Source organism: Barbus barbus (genome assembly GCF_936440315.1).
Source record: "Barbus barbus genome assembly, chromosome: 12".
Taxonomy (NCBI): domain Eukaryota; kingdom Metazoa; phylum Chordata; class Actinopteri; order Cypriniformes; family Cyprinidae; genus Barbus; species Barbus barbus.
The window spans coordinates 28,659,503-28,677,135 of NC_136740.1; the positions used below are offsets into that span (position 1 = coordinate 28,659,503).

Genomic DNA, 17,633 nt, shown 5'->3' on the forward strand with positions numbered 1-17,633 from the left:
AAAATATATTATAAAGTGTATTTATTATATTTTTATACTATAATACAACAGGTGTACTATAAATGTATTTCATTGTATTAGTGTGAGCCTGAAATTATGTAAATAAACCCCAGAATTATGGCTGTCCGGTGCTATACAGGGTGTATGTGTGTGTGTGTGTGTGTGTGTGTTCAGTCAGGCATCAGATTGTTGGGATTGTGATATTGGGCTGATGTTCAGCACAGGACTGATGTCAGTCAGAACAGAATGTGCTCCATACAGGAGACGTGAGCATGTGGATACTCGCTAGATTTGCATAACAGACAAGGTAAGTGCTTTATCTTTTCTGTATATTATTGTTCTGATATCAGTTTCACACATTTTGAGATATTATAACCTGCTTGAAGCATTTCAGCATTATATGACAAAACTAAACATAGAATTAAACATTGCATCTGACCTTATTGCATGATGTATTTGTGGATTTTTATTAGCCTTTGATCTGTTAACAATATTGATGCACAAGATTCATCACCTGATTTATTAAACTTTATTACATTTGATGAAAAATATCCAAGGACCTGCTTGTGGTTGAGCTTCTAGCATTAAAAGTGTGGATTCATCAAACAAGAAAATTTTTTTAGTCACTTTTGCTGGACTTTGTAATGCACAATACGCACACATTTTAAAGATGCACAGAAGGTCTGAAGGACTTTTCTTTGATTGTCTTTAAGGTTAGATATGAATGAAAGCATGTCCAAAGGGTTTGTTCTGTGCCTGCTGCTTTGGCTGCTTATACCTGCGGCCAGATGCCAGAACAGAAGACAGTCGGGAGAAACACTGAACCTCACCACACAACAGGACAATGGTAAACGCATCAGTGTTTCATTCAGTGTCAGAGTATTGCTTGTGTTGGCTTATTGCATGCAAAAAAACAATGTTAGATATCTTTAATATCTCAATAGTTTATTCTAAACAACAACAAGAGTAACTAAAATACTTTTTTTCCAGGAAAAGTCTCAAGACAAACCAGATAGGCTAAACTTTTCTCAAATTGTTATGATGATAATATAACTTGTGATGAGAATTTTTAGACTTAATTAGAGAAAAGGCAATATAAAATCATTTTTGTGTGTGGTCTCAGACTTTTGTACCCCATCACTCTAAACCCTATAAAGCCTACTGTATCATATTTGATACACAAATTTCTAAGCACTCTAAATGGTCAACATGATCAAAACTGCACTAAAAAACCTCTTGTACACAATCTAATACATGCCTTCTGTTTCTGTTAGTTTAAACTTTTTAACAAGTAAAAGGCCTTTTAATGCAATTGTAAAATCTTCAGGTTGTGGTTCACCTGTCTTTTTTGCTGTGACATTTTTATAAAGTCAACATAAGAATAATTTTTATATCTTTAGTAATATTGCAAATTGAACACTTCCTGGACTTAAACAGCTTCAGGTTTACTTTATTATCCCTTTTTTTCAGAAAAAAAACCATGTTAAAATGTGAGTATCAAAAACGATCATCAGGCTTTTGAGGAATTTTGTTGTTCATCTCTCAATCATCATTGTATTGCATTGCATTATATGTTTACTACAGATTTTAGATCATAAAACTAAGCATATAAATATCTTACTAAGACATATTACTGGGAGATTTAAAGTGACAGCTGATATTTATATGCATTTTTTTAAGTAGTCTGCTATACTGTTATGTTACTGTTAAGATGATACTGTTAACATCTCATTGATTTACATTACAAGCTATCAGAATAAATATCAGAGAGCTGTTTTTCCTCCTTTTGAGCTCCACATTCTCTTATATCACGCTACTCAAAACAAACACATTAAAACAAAAGCATTTTTTTATTTTGTATTTGTCTTTAAAAACATTCTGGCTATTATTTAATATGTCAGGCTTTTCAAAGCAATCCCACAGAAGAACCATTTTTGGTTCTCCAAAAAACCTCTCTAAAGAACCATTCAAGTACATTTCATTTTTAATCGGAAGAACGTTTTTCCACTATATAGAACATTTTGTCCAATGGAAAGGTTCCATAGATGTTAAAGGATCCTCATGGAACCATAATAGATAATACCAATAAAGTGTGAGTTTATGGTTTGTTTGTTTTTCTCAATTTCAGATTTAGTATGCACACTAGAGATCGCATTCATCCTGGACAGCTCAGAGAGTGCGAAGGGCCTTCTGTTCGATCGAGAGAAAGCATTTGTGCGCTCCTTCAGCAAGCGAGTGGCACAGATGCAGGTGTCTGACTGGCATCTGAAAACTCGTATGGCGCTCATCTACTACAGCAGCTCAGTCCATATCGACCAGCACTTCAGAGACTGGCAGGACCTTGACGTCTTCCTCAGCAGATTGGAGGATGCCATCTACATCGGCCAGGGAACGTACTCCACATACGCCATATCCAACGCCACTCAACTCTTCACCAGTGAGACCAAGGAGCAAAGTGTGAGGGTCGCCCTGCTCATGACTGACGGCATTGATCATCCGCGGAATCCTGACATCATGACGGCGGTCGCCGAGGCCAAAGGCCACAGCATAAAAATCTTCACAATCGGCTTATCAAACTTGGCAAAGGACAACGTGAACAGTGCCAAACTGCGGGTCATAGCGAGCAGCCCAGCGCAACAGTACTCCCACAGCCTCACTGACCCCAAACTGGAGGAACGGCTCCTGCAGCAGCTTGTGAGACATTCACTTCATCTGTCAGACTCATTAGGTTTAGCAAGATCAGACATGAGGAGCCCATATCATAAATACAAATAAGTAATCAATTAAAAATATAATAGAATATAAAAGATGCATTCAAATAGCACAATTCAATTATATGATAAACAAAATAAATCAATGCTGAATTGAGAAATGGAATTAATACTTTTTAATAGGGATGTGCCCGAATAGCCAATTCGGAAAAGGTACGGAAAAACGAATGATGCGTTCTACAGAGCCACAAAAGGGACATGGTTAGCCCCTTGCTAGCAGTGGCCTGTTACATTCCAGTACATAAAATTTCGCTTACCACATAAACAGAGAGAGACACATGCATAAGTGATTTCAATGCCCCGCATATTAATAACGGCTCCCTGAAAGCACTGAAATATATTTTTCTCGTATATATCGTATTTATTCCCTTTACGGTTGCTGTAGTAGGCTACACATCATTACCTTTCCAAATTTCGGATTCGGGCACATCCCTACTTTTCAATCACTATTGAGATACATCAGCATTTTGCATCAAATAAAATCATGATTTGTGACCCTGGACTTAAGTCGCTGGGATATATATGTAGCAATAGCCAAAAATACATTGTATGGGCCAAAATGATTGATTTTTCTTTTATGCCAAAAATCATTAGGACATTAAGTAAAGATCATGTTCCATGAAGATAATATATCACTTTGTGCAACAGAACAGAGTATGCTAACATAAATTATTACTATAATAAAAATATTAAACATTTACATATATAACTTCTATATATAATTTCTGTGCAAACAGAATGATATTAATTAATTACTTATTATAATTAAAATGTATAAGAATATGAAAAATCTTATATACAAATAGATTAAAAAATCTATAAATATAATAAAAAATAAAAAATAAAATTATATATAACATAAAATCACCTTGTGCAACAATAAATTTATTTGAATTAAGATTTATAAAAATATTACAAAACTAATATAAAATTATTAGTACAATATATTAGAAATATATAATTTGTAATATATTTTTTATTTAGATTTTATTTTAATTATATGTCCAGCCTTAGACCTAAGGAGAAAAATTAACAAACAAACAAGTAAAAACACAAATGGCCCACTAGTACTCTGGACAAAGAAGTTTTGCATTCCAGAGCACACATTTTAATAATAAAAATAATAAAAAGAAACTCTATGAAAATGAAAAACCATCTAACACAGAATAGTTTTGGATAATTCAAAATTCTGAATCTAAAGTGCTTGATTGTATCATCTAAAAATCTAAACTATATTAGCCGCCCATTTTTCTAAATTCTGAATAGCCATGTTCGAAGACTATGTAAAATGCTGATTAACACACACCTGTGATTTAGGTTAATAAGAAACCACCAAGCAGCCACCCATATTGCATATTTGGGAAGCAACATGGTAATAAGTGCTAAAAACATCTTGGACACACGACACTCATTTCTCACATTAACTCCAGCTGAAATGCTTTCTGTTTCTATATTCCAGCCTACAGGAAATGTTGCTGCTATTTTGGGTCAGATAACAGATGCTTTGATTTGATTTGATTTGATTTGTGAGGGTTTGACATCCAGTGTTCAGTTTGCTGTCCTGACTCCTGATGCATGGTTCACACATCAGTGGGTGTGGGGGATTTTCCACAGAAACACAGAAGGGGTTGTCGCTCATGAAATGTCAAGCACTGTCTGTGATACAGGCCTCTTAGAAATGCATCAAAGTTTCCCATGCCATGCACGGGATTTGACAATAAATTGAATTAATTTTGATACTGTGATTTGTGTTCTAATTCTTATTTCTCCTTTCATTGCTTTTTCAGGAAATAACTGCAAAGAATGAAGTAAGTACTGGACTATCAAGAATATTTGATTTGACTAAACAAGGCATATTATACCAAAAAAGGTCCATTCTTAAAGGGACCATACACCTAAATGTGAAAATTCATCATTTACTCACCCTGGTGTCGTTCCAAACCTGTATGAGTTTCTTTCATATTTTGAACACACAAAAAAAGTTATTTTGAAGAATTCTGAAGAACTAAATAGTTGTTAGCCCCCATTGACTTCAATAGTAGGGGAAGAATTACTATGGAAGTCAATGGATACCGTCAAACGTTTGGTTACCAATATTATTCAAAATATCTTCTTTTGTGTTCAGCAGAAGAAATAAACTCATACAAGATTGGAATGACATGAGGGTGAGTAAACGATAACAGAATTTTCATTTTTGGGTGAATTAATTTTAAAATGCTGATTGCAAACTATCTGTTGGTTGTATTCAGTGTCCTCGGCCACCGGTGTGTTTGTGTGAGAAAGGTGAACGTGGTCCTCCAGGAGCTCCTGTGAGTATCGCTGGGATGAAATTGAGGCAATTTTCATTTATTAGTGTCATTCTTGACAAAAACTCTACTTCGTTTAGGGTAAAAAAGGAGAGCAAGGTTATGAAGGAACACCTGGTCAAAAAGGCTCAAGGGTGAGAGTGAAAATAATTACGTAATTATGATTATTAGATCTGTAGTTTAGGGCTGTTGACTCGTTGGTCTGACCTGTTTTACAGGGGGAAACAGGAGCACCTGGTCTTCCAGGAATCAATGGTCCAGAGGTACATCACATCTTCATATGGTCACTTTATACAGTCTGTGTTATCAATGACTTTCTGACCAACACTGTTTCTGTTCCTGGTTCCTCATCCACAGGGAAGATCTGGGTTCAAAGGTGATAAGGTGAAACCTCAGAGATTTATATTTCACATATACATATATTATTGCAATTAATTCATTAACAGCTACATACAGAATAATCTTGAAGACTCATGGTGGCAGATCAAAAAGTGAAACGTTTTGTCACAAAATTGGATAGTGTAGTCAAAGGTTTGGAATATATTATGATATTTTTATGTTTTTAGAAGTATCTTATGCTCACCAAGGCTGCATTTATTTGATCAAACATTTCTGAAGGATCATGTGACACTGAAGGCTAGAGTAATGATGCTGAAAAGTCAGGTTTGCATCCCAGGAATACATTTATTATTGTAACATATATTTTTTTATTGTGATATTTTACAATATAATTTTTTTTCTGTATTTCTGATCAAATAAATGCAGCTTTGGTGAGCATAAGAGACTTCTTTCAAAAACATCTTAATTATTCCAAACTTTTTACCAGTAGTGTATGCTAAATTTATATTGTGCACATATAATAAAATTGCAAAATTCATATATTCTCACTGGAATTATTAATGCTACTATCACTGTTCTTACACATTCTGTTCCACAATGCAATCACTAAGACCTGAGTCATGTTTTAGGGAGATCAAGGTAACTGTGGACCACCAGGACAAAAGGGACATACGGTACATCTTCTGTACTGACCTCAAATATTTATATTCTAGCATACAGAAGTCATGATTAATAAATAGTTTTTATTGTATTTCACAGGGCACCGAAGGGCCTCCAGGGCCGAGGGGCCCCAGAGGAGAGCAGGCACAGTATAAACATTTACCATTTACATGACATATTACGTGCCACACTGAAGGTTTCAGCTGAATTAGTATACACTGTTTTTTATACTGTAGGATACTTATTCAGTTGCTTTAGTATTTAATTTGAATCTGTAAACCTTGTCTTTGTAAAGGCGGCATAAAATTCTCTATGGTATTTATGTTCTAAATTATGAAATACTTTTTTTCAATTACATTTTTTGACACAAAATAACTCCAATATCAAAAGAGATTTTGATAACTAAATAAATAAATAAATTTAGGACATTTTTGCAAGAGCAGACAAAAATTATAGTCAAAAATAATACATTATTTATTTAATTATGACATATCTCACAGACAGTCACATTGAATGAATTTATGTATTTATTAATTTTAATCAATGTTGCTCTTAAAAGTTGCTCTCTCATCATTCTTTTTCTTGACATTTAGAATATAACTGTTAACATTATGTATAAATGATAATTGCATTATTTGTCCATATATGTACAATTATTAGGGATGTGCCCGAATCCGGTATTCGGAAAGGTAATGATGTGTACTACGGCAACCGTAAGGGGAATAAATACGAAATATACAAGAAAAATATATGTCAGTGCTTTCAGGGAGCCGTTATTAATATGCGGGACATTGCAGTTTTTCTCAACTGCTGAAACACATTTCTTGAAACTATGCCTCGTATTCTCAAAACAGTAAACACAAATCCATCATTTTTAACTCAATTCTCCAAACTTCCTATATTCAGGTCAAAATGAAGCTATCCACTCAAAACAACTCAATCTTGCTGAAAAAACAAACTTTGCTCTCAGACATGACACACACACAAACAATTAATCAATTAAAATACTACAAAAAACAGTAATAAGTGTTGCTTGTGGTACTCCCCAAATGTTTTATTCCTCAATTTGATGTACTGCAGAGTACAGTACAATAAAGCAAACAACAAAAATAATTATTCTGCCCCAGTATCCCGTCTTTGGTCTGGGACAGGCCAAAAGAATAGATCAGCTACGCTGTTGTGAGTATAACTGGCAGTACATCCACAGACATGCTGCTGTGAGCATGTAAGAAATACTGCTGCTGCACACATGTATATGAAATAATCCCCATGTAACATACATTAAATTACGCCGTAGCAGATCTATACGGGTGGAGCTGGGGAAGGTGCAGGGTTTCTGTGCTGCAACTGCTACAGCAAACACTAGCCAAATCTTTGAATGTTGAGCAGCGAGCTCATTGGCTGCTGATGCAATAAGAAACCAAACTGCTGCACCATGTGAATAATGATGTGATGAACTGAATTATTACCTATCAGTCTGCGCCATCTAGAGTTTCATGACAAAAATTAGTATGAATATAACTACTTTTTATGCCACTGTTTATAAAGAAACAATTCTAGTGCAGAATTGACACATTTTAGTACCCAACTGCCATATTGTGTTAATTTACTGAAAAACTTTGTTAGACAGAGTTGATCTATAAACAAGAACATTAAGCTTAATTAAACTTAAAAAAATAAATGAAAAGAAGTGTTGAGTAAGATGCTGACAATCAGAAGATTTAAAGCTCAAAACAGCCAACACATGTCATAATCTCTAAAATCTCTTTATACAGTTTATACATCCATTTATAAATATAAAATTAAATGCATTAGTTGTATAACAAGTTGTTTCATCACAAACGTGGCGATCGTGGCAGTCAGTGGCTGTTTCCCCACCCTGCACTTATGGAATGTGATCGGCAGATCGCTCGTAATCCTATGCTAATGTACACATGTAAAGCAGTGAATCCAGGCTTGCAGGATATTATTCTTTTTCTGAGGCCGACTTTGTGCAGTGGGATTAGTGAAGAGACCGAATAGTTCAGATTGACTGGATCAAGTCCGTCAAAACCCACATTTTAACAGGCATCTAGCAGCCTTAAAATGCCATATTATCCCATGTTAGTGTTTATTGCATCTAGGCATATGGTTGAAGAATTGTAAAAGGAATAGTTCACCCAAAAAATAAAATTTGCTGAAAGTTTCTCAAGTCCTCAGGCCATCCAAAATGTAGATTTTTTTTTTTTTTCTTCATCGGAACAGATTTGGAGAAATTTAGCATTACATCACTTGCTCACCAATGGATCCTCTGCAGTGAATGGGTGCCGTCAGTCCAAACATCTGATAAAAACATTACAATAATCCGCTAGCAATCCACACCACTCCAGCCCATCAATTAATGTCTTGTGAAGTGAAAAGATGTGTATTTGTATGAAACAAATCCATCAAGGCATTTTTAACTTCAAAGCACTGTTTACAAGCAAAAATGTTTTAGTTTTATTATAAATTATGGAATTATGGACTATTTTGCCAGAAGCAAACGTTTAGCAGTTAACATATCTTAACGATGGATTTGTTTCTTACAAACACAGCTTTTAGCTTAACAATACATTAATTGATGGACTGGAGTTATTAGAGTTGTGTAGATTACTTGTGGATTATTGTGATGTTTTTATCAGCTGTTTAGACTCTCGTTCTGACGGCACCCATTCACTGCAGAGCATCCATTGGTGAACAAGTGTTGTATTACTAAATTTGTCCAAATCTGTTTAGATGAAGAAACAAACTCATCTACATATTTTTTTTGGCTGAACTATACCTTTAGTAAAATTTCAACATAAATTTCAACCTATTTCTTCATTATTTCATCAGGGTCTGAAAGGGCCTCCAGGAGACCAGGGACATGAGGGTCCAGCAGGACCTAAAGTAGGATCATATCTTCTATTTCTTTGCCAGTGAGACGTCTGCAACTGACATATTTGTGACTTAAATAGAGACAGAGATCTGGTGGTAAAGAATGACATTTTAGAGATGTTTCCATGTCTGTTTAAATTCAGATCTTTTGCCGTTCGTGTTTGGCCAAGAAGCTTTAACAAAGAGTGCCTTGAAAATCTGACAACTATATAATAGCACATTCAAATGGAAAAACCCTAAACTATTAGACACAAGGGGTGCCTTTATGCTCTGTAAATGTCAGTTGGAATACACGTGAGAGAAAACGTACTGAACCCTTTCACCACACCTCATGCTATTAGTAGACTGTTGTTATGAATATTACGACTTAAAATAAAAGTAGCAATGTTACATGTACCCAAGATGGCTGAGATTTAGCAAAAAATATATCAGCTTTAAATTTACATGAACTTTAAATTCATATGAAGATCCAAATGAATCACTAACCTTCGGACTGTTCCAAGGGTGATCGAGGGCCGATTGGTGCATCTGGCCCACCTGGAGATATAGGAGTCGGATTCCCTGGTCCAAAGGTAAACTTCTCAGGACTTTTGAAAGAAATTGATACTTTTATTTAGAAAGGATGCATTGAATTGATCAAAAGTGACAGTAAAGACACGTATAATGTTACAAAAGATGTCCATTTCAAATAAATGCTGTTCTTCAAACTTTCTATTCATCAAAAATGTATTTTATTCAGTTTTTTGAGATCTCTTAAACTTACTTGTGGTGTGGTTGTTCTAGGGAGACAAAGGGAACCCAGGAAGACCAGGTCTTCCTGGTCAGGTTGGCGTTGGTCAGCCAGGACAACCTGTAAGTAAAAACAGCTTATATGACTTCTAAACATGCATCTGTAGATTATAATGACATAATGATGCACGCATCAATGTAGGGTCCTTCAGGTTTACCAGGAGCACAGGGGAACCCAGGAGCTCCAGGCGAAGGACTTCCTGGGCCAAAGGTGAGCAGCTTTAATTGTTATAAAAATATTTTAATAATCTAAAGAACTTTTTTCTATTATAAGGAACCTTTTGTGGAATGGAAATATTCCACGAATCTTAAAGGATCTCCATGGAACCAACGATACCAATAAAGACCTCTAAGTTATTATTACCCTTTAATGGTTGTGTGAACAAAGACATTGAAATATCACCTTTGAATCTGTTATTGTGCTTGTGTCTTAGGGTGACCGCGGCTATGTCGGTGCTACAGGTGGACGTGGACCCCCAGGTTATGGAGTTAAAGGTGAAAAGGTATGTCACAGTTGTGTGAAACCTTACTTGTCTATGTAAAAGCCCATTTCACATTTAATTTAGCCCCTGAATGCGTCCTTGTAGGGCGATGCGGGACCTCCTGGATCATCTGGACCATTAGGAATGCCTGGCACGGGGATTCAAGGAGAGAAAGTACTTATTTTTCTGGATTTGAATTTTGATACCAATATTCCTGTACTAGTGGTGCTACAGTAGCTGACACAAGCTTCACTATTACTAGTGATCATACATGGGGTTAATCATCTGATTAAATCCTAAACAACATGCATGGTTTGTGCTACAGACATAAATGATACCTGAAATCATGCAGCTTGCTGGAAGAAGTGTGCTATTACTTTTCTAAATGAATGGAAACCACTTGAGCCACTTGCAACTACTAGAAATGTCCAGCTAGCTACCCAAAAGACCCAAGGAACCACAATAAATATCCTAGAAATAACCCAGAAGACACTAGTAATCACTAGAAATGTCTGACAAACCAACAGAAAAGACCCAAGCAACCACTTCTTTTCCTAATTGTCATCTTTACCTTTATATCTAAAGGGGAATCAGGGACCAGCCGGTCCTACTGGTCAAAGAGGGAATCCTGGGATAGGACTCATGGGACCAAAGGTAAAACTGCACCATACAAACATCCATCCATCCATCCGTCTATCTATCTGTATATCTACACTGTGTTTTCGTTTTGTTTCCTCTCAGGGAGAGCAGGGGTTTCCTGGAGAACATGGAGCTCCTGGAGAAAGAGGAATTGGAGAACCAGGACCCAAAGTGAGTTGTCATTTCAACTAAGCTGTTACATGACATGAAAGAACAGAATAAAGTATCAAATAGTGAAATCAGAGTTGTTTTTATGGGTTGATGCCATAGGGTGAATCTGGATTACGAGGTTTACCAGGTGAGGCAGGTGTACCAGGAGAAGATGGAGCCATGGGACCAAAGGTCAGAATGCTCTTAATGGCATGTTAGTGAGGGATAGCTTTACATACATCTTATAATATACTCTATGATATCTTGTTTACTTTAGGGTGATTTAGGCTTACCAGGACCCAAAGGACAAGACGGACCTCCTGGAAGAGGCCTGCCAGGAGAGAAGGTAATGTATGGATGTGCTTTATTGATTTTTCAGACAAAACTGAAGAATATTAAACATTATTGTATATGTATATACACATTACATGATCTAAAATGATGTGATCACACATTAAATGTATTAAATAGGCTGTTTCTTCCTTCAATAGGGGGTTCGAGGGGAGAGGGGCTCCAGAGGCCAACCAGGACCGTTGGGACCAGTTGGACCAGCAGGGGCAAAGGTGAAAACAATCCATTCATCTTAACAAAAACAAAATACCACACAAAGAAAAGACCCGTGTCTCTGTGATTGCCAATATTCTACTGAGTTACATTATCTTTCATTTAAAATAGGGAGAACCAGGGAATGTTGGAGTTCCAGGTGTTTCTGGGCCTCCAGGCAGGGGCATACCGGGACCTAAGGTACGTTTAAGAAATGCCCGGGGGGGTAAATACAAGCTGTATCAAAAATAAGATAAAATAAAAATTGTCCACTTTTTACTGAGTAATTTATGAAAATTAAAATACATGCTTTTCACACATTTCTCACTCTAAACGATTATTCAGGGACCCTGTTTAACACAACTTATATAAATGCATGGTTGCAAGTTAAAAATTCTAATTGAATCATTTAAACCTTTTAAGTTGCAAACATTCTGTTCTGTTGATCATTACAGTAACTTAATATTGTGTGTAATTTAAACTCAAATATCTGTGTTAACTGAACTTCTTTAAAAATTAAGTTGTAGTAACTCAATAAAATTGTCTTGTTAACTTTGGAAATTGGGTATGTTTTGCACAGGACTAGATATGGAGAATAAATGTTCAAATTAATTATTATTTTATGTGTGTTTTTTTTTTTGTAGTGAAGGGAAAGCCCTGTTAATGTTTAATGCTGTTATGTTTGACAATTGAAAGAGTTTCGGTGATGTTGAAGTTTATGTGGTTATCATTGTGCTGAAGAGTAGACCACATGAAGGTAATCGCTATAGGCTCGCAATGACTAATGCCAGTGACCAGTAGTAACACACTGGTTCATTAAATATATAAGTTACATTTAGCAGGTGCTATGATAGCTGTGGATTTGGACTAAAACAAAATCATAAAAATGTGTTAATAATCAACTAAAAATATGTTTATGTTACAAATTGTTAAGTTTTTCTAACTCAGTTTTGTTGGTTGAACAATTTAATCAGAAGTAAAAAATGATGCAAACTGTTTCTTTTATTCATTTCTTGAGCCAACACATTTTTAGATTGCTCTTGAATGAAGGCCAATTTACTTCCATTGCAACTTTTTTCAAATATTCATTCATATATTCTTAATGTGGCATAAACGTCTAAATACTGTTTGGGCTATATGTGTATGTAATTGATCATGAGATCTCAATACCATGTAGGGAGATCCAGGGCCGGTCGGTCCACCAGGCCTTGCTGGAGAACCAGGGATAGGCATTGCAGGGCCGAAGGTATGAGTGACACCCTAGCAGAAACCTGTATTGTTGTTTTTTTATTAAGATAATGCATTTCGTCTGTCTTTAGGGTGAAATAGGGCTACGAGGACCCATTGGACCTCCAGGGCTGAAGGGAGAAGGCTATCCCGGCCTACCTGTAAATATCATTACAAAGAATATTATTCATGCAAATGTTACATTTATACAGTTTGTATTTAATCTGACGTACCAGCTGGGAATATAACAGTATAATGTATGTTTCGCCCATATGATTTAATAGGGGCCACCAGGTCTGCCTGGTCTTACAGGAGAGATCGGGCCAGAGGGAACAGGTTTACCTGGACCAAAGGTAAGGTGCTTGCATAACACCAGTTTTCTTTAGAAAATGTAAACATTTGAATCTTTTAAAAAAAACATTCTATTAAAGAATTTAATTAATTCATATGTTCTGTCATAGGGGGATCGAGGCCCTCCAGGTTCCCCAGGGCCTGCTGGAGCGCCAGGTCTTGGGCAAGTGGGGCCAAAGGTAGGAGGCATATCATAAACACTCCATGATTTGATAATACACTGATGAATGAGTCATTAGATGTGTTTGCAGATATATTTAGGTGTGCTCTTAAGTGATTTTGTGGTCTGCAGGGCTCCATTGGTCAGACTGGTCCAGCTGGTCCTCCAGGATTACCAGGAGAGGGCATACAAGGACCAAAGGTAACAGGAATCTGAGGCTTATCAACAGAATACAGTATTCATAGAAACTCATTACAGCATGATGTACAACAGTGAAATACTCAAACTGTTTAATCCACATGTATTATGTTTTCGTACAGGGTGATCCTGGATATCAGGGTTTACAGGGGCCAAGAGGGTTATCCTGGAGAGGGTCTGCCGGGGCAGAAGGTGAGGAGAGTCATATACCCACTGCTAGCATGCATTTATATTTTGTACAGCTTATCATTAAAGGAATCCTTCACACACTTACATTCACTCACCCTCATGTCATCCCATACCTGTAGGACTTTCTTTCTTCCATCAAACACAAAATGAATTATTAGCCACTATTTACCACAAAACTGGTTATTTATAATGCCAAACTTACAGTATATGCACTTGCATGCAATTAAAAATGTTGCATCATGTCAGACTTGAAAACATGACCAAAACTGTCAGTGCAAAGCTCCTTTGATGTAACTACTCTGTTGTAGGGGGATCGTGGGTTATCCGGAGCACAAGGACGTACAGGAGACAGAGGAAGCCAGGGAGAACCAGGATATACAGGACCACCGGTGAGAAGAACCGAGAAGGAAAATTTGATCATCAATCATTCACGCGAGACTTGCTTTTTAATCTTTAAGCATTATGATAGCTGATAATTCCAAGCATTGCTTAAGACACATCACTGCATTATTTACCTACCTTTAACCCACCTGAACATTGTTTTATAATCGCAGGGTAATACAGGAACAAAAGGAGAACCTGGTCTCACGGTATGTACACAGATGTCAATAAAGAATTCATTTTGGATTACAGTAATTTGTTCTAGAGCCAAATAAATAAATAATAATACTACTAATAATAAAAGTATTATGCTGTTGTTGCATGACCTCATGCCAGTTGTAAAAAAAAAAAATTGCATTATTATTTTTGTATAAAAATGATTTGACTAAATAATGTAAGTGGAAGGTAAAGTGCATTGCATTGGATATAGTATTCCACACAGTGCTTACTCATTTTGGTCATCTGCAAATTGGTGTATGATTTATTTGTAATTATTTGTGAAATTTACTAGTATTTTCGATTTCTGAATTGTTTCAACACATTGAATTAAATGTTTTTTTGTTGTTGCTGTTTAAATAAAAAGACTTAAAGTAGTATTTTATTGTTAAACATATTTCAATAATCTTAGTTTTATTTACAATTTAAATAAATTTAATTTAATTTACAGTGTGTTTTTAATGCATACAAAACATTTTGATATTGTGCATAAGCTAAACAATGTATATGTGTGTGTGTGTGTGTATATATATATATATATATATATATATATATATATATATAAAAATATAATCATCTATTTTGTATAATTTAAGCTTTGTTTCAGTTATACTATTTTATTAAAAATAACAAAATTACTCAAACTTAAAATCAAACTGAAAACTGAAAATATAAAAACTAAAAGCTAATTCTATAAATGAACAATCATAGAACAGTAACACTACTACAAGCTAGTGTGAAAGAGAAATGGAGCACTTCAATAACAAGATTTTCATGTATTTTGCAGAGAGAGGAAATAATCAGCTTAATCCGATCTATTTGTGGTAAGTATTCAAATTGGAGATGTTTTCGCTAAATTTGATTGCTTTGTGGTGAATCACACCAAAACTGATTTGGTTGGAATGATTTATTGTCTTTTGTCAGGCTGTGGCCGGATTTGCAGAGTACGGCCTCTGGAGCTGGTGTTTGTGATTGACAGCTCTGAGAGCGTCGGCCCAGAAAACTTTCAGGTCATTAAAGACTTTGTGAACACCTTGATCGACCGCGCATCAGTCAGTCCGGAGGTCACGCGAGTCGGCGTGGTTCTCTACAGCCACATTAACCTGGTGGTCACAAGCATACAAGAGCGCTTAAGTCGTGATGAAGTGAAAGCAGCCGTTCGCAGGATGCCCTACATTGGGGAGGGCACTTACACAGGAAGTGGTATCAGAAAGGCCAATGAGATCTTCCGCTTTGCTCGGCACGGTGTGAGGAAAGTGGCTGTGGTCATTACGGACGGCCAGACAGATCATCGGGACACGGTGAAGCTGGAGGATGCGGTCAGAGAGGCCCATTCGGCCAATATAACCATGTTGGTTATTGGAGTGGTGAATCAAAGCGACCCCATCTATGATGATTTTAAGCAGGAGCTGAAGTCAATAGCATGTCAAAATGTTTTCCATAGAGGACTTCAGAATGCTTCCTGGTATGTTTGCTGATTTGCAAAAAAAAAGGCCTAATATATGCACCAGCATTTACATATGAAAATTTGCTGAGAATTGAACAAATGGTTTTTAACAAGAGGAAAATAGAAATCATGTTTTGTGGCAGTATTCTGGAGATGTAAGGTACTGTATAGTTCACCCAAAATTGAAAAATTGCTAAAAAGTAACTGACTCAGGCCATCCAAGATGTAGTTGCTTCATGAAGATTTGGAATAATTTAGCATTACATCAAATCAGTGAATGGGTGCCGTCAGAATGAGGGTCCAAACAGCAGATAAAAACATCACAATAATCCAAAAGTAATCCTTCAGTCCATTGGTTAATGTATTGTGAAGTGAAAAGCCGTGTGTTTTTGAGAAACAAATCCAAGACGTTTTTAACTTCATACCATTGCTTCTGTAACATATCAGCCCTCTATTCATAATATTGCTTTCTCCAGTGAGAAAGTAATCTCGTCCGAATCAAGAGAGAAATCTGCACAGATCAAGCAACGTTTATAAATGAAAGCAGTCCAAAAAAAATAAAAAATGTTGGTGGATTTTAATGTGAGAGGACAACAGGAGGTGTACTTTTTCACTGCATGAAGTGTTACTATGGATTATGACTGGTGTGAAGCAATGGTTTAAAATGAAATGCCTTTCATTGTTAGCAAACCCATGACTTTGACATGCCTAAGCTACAGGATCACATTAATTAATGCATGTTTTCTGTCTCTGTGGTCTAGAAGTGGAAAGTAAACTGCTTCAAGAGATCTGTGAGAACATTGATGGATCGATATTCAGCACCACCTCCAAGGTAAACTCACAAACTCTTCAGCCAACACGTGTATTAAAAAAAAACTAATAATATTATTATTATTATTATATAAGGCTAGAGGTGCCATATTTGATTTTAAATAGTCAACAACAACAAAAAGTTATGCAGTGTGAAATTTATTTAAATATAAACGTATTATTATTTAAAAAATAATAACTTTCTAATTATTATTACACATGCTGTTTTTATGATTTTATATTAATTTAGAGACTGGCACTTGCTTCAGTTTTAAAAACATGATCTATAAGCCATATTAGATAGTATCTAAAAACGTATTTTTCCTTCTAATTTTATGCATGCCGTTTTTTGAATTCATATGAATAGACTAAAATATTTGAATTATTTTGTATATTTAAAAATCATTTGTCAAAATAAAAAAAAACATTCCAACTATTATTATCAAAGTACTCTAGTTATGACTGCATACGAACATATACATATTTAATATTATTAAAATAAACCAATCAGCCAGGTGCAGTTGGAGAGTTGTTCCCCTACTATGATCCCAAAGCAGACGGCACTGACATTATCGGCACTATAGCACCATATTTGGAAAGAAACGAGCTGAACCTCCTCCCAGATTTCCCTCTCACATCATTGGACCGGCCCAAACAGGTCACATATGGGACTGAGCTTGATTTTACTGCAGGTAAATGCTTCAGTGATACAATACAAATAATAACTGCAATTCTGACTTCCTGTAAATACATTTTTCTCTCTCGTGTCAGAGGAGGGATGCCTACAGCCTCTGGATCCCGGTCCGTGTCGAGAGTATGTTGTTAAATGGTATTTTGATCCAAAAGCCGATTCATGTGCTCAGTTCTGGTTTGGGGGTTGCCAAGGCAACAAAAACCAGTTTGACACTCAACAGGCCTGCAGAAAATCCTGTGTGAAAATGTAAGTCTTATCATTAGAGCACTGAACCTGATGTTAAAAAAGACAAAACTAAAAGTGCTTTTTTAATATTCAACATTTTAAATATTTTCTTTTTTACTGTGAATATTTTAAAAACTAAACTTGAACAATCTACAAATGCA

General features: G+C 35.8%; 1 pseudogene across 1 annotated transcript; it reads left to right on the forward strand.

Moving 5' to 3' along the window:
• The first annotated feature begins 732 nt into the window (after nucleotides 1–732).
• Nucleotides 733–17,497, forward strand: LOC306878580 (annotated as a pseudogene). The gene is made up of 34 exons: nucleotides 733–847; nucleotides 2,129–2,694; nucleotides 4,559–4,579; nucleotides 5,021–5,080; nucleotides 5,158–5,211; nucleotides 5,296–5,340; nucleotides 5,435–5,461; nucleotides 6,046–6,090; nucleotides 6,176–6,220; nucleotides 8,930–8,983; nucleotides 9,475–9,543; nucleotides 9,755–9,823; nucleotides 9,903–9,971; nucleotides 10,195–10,263; nucleotides 10,348–10,416; nucleotides 10,828–10,896; nucleotides 10,984–11,052; nucleotides 11,152–11,223; nucleotides 11,309–11,377; nucleotides 11,523–11,594; nucleotides 11,707–11,775; nucleotides 12,752–12,820; nucleotides 12,894–12,962; nucleotides 13,086–13,154; nucleotides 13,263–13,331; nucleotides 13,445–13,513; nucleotides 13,633–13,702; nucleotides 14,008–14,088; nucleotides 14,254–14,289; nucleotides 15,084–15,120; nucleotides 15,221–15,761; nucleotides 16,505–16,575; nucleotides 17,065–17,245; nucleotides 17,325–17,497. The product of its transcript is annotated as an uncharacterized misc_RNA (transcript).
• Nucleotides 17,498–17,633: the final 136 nt, after the last annotated feature.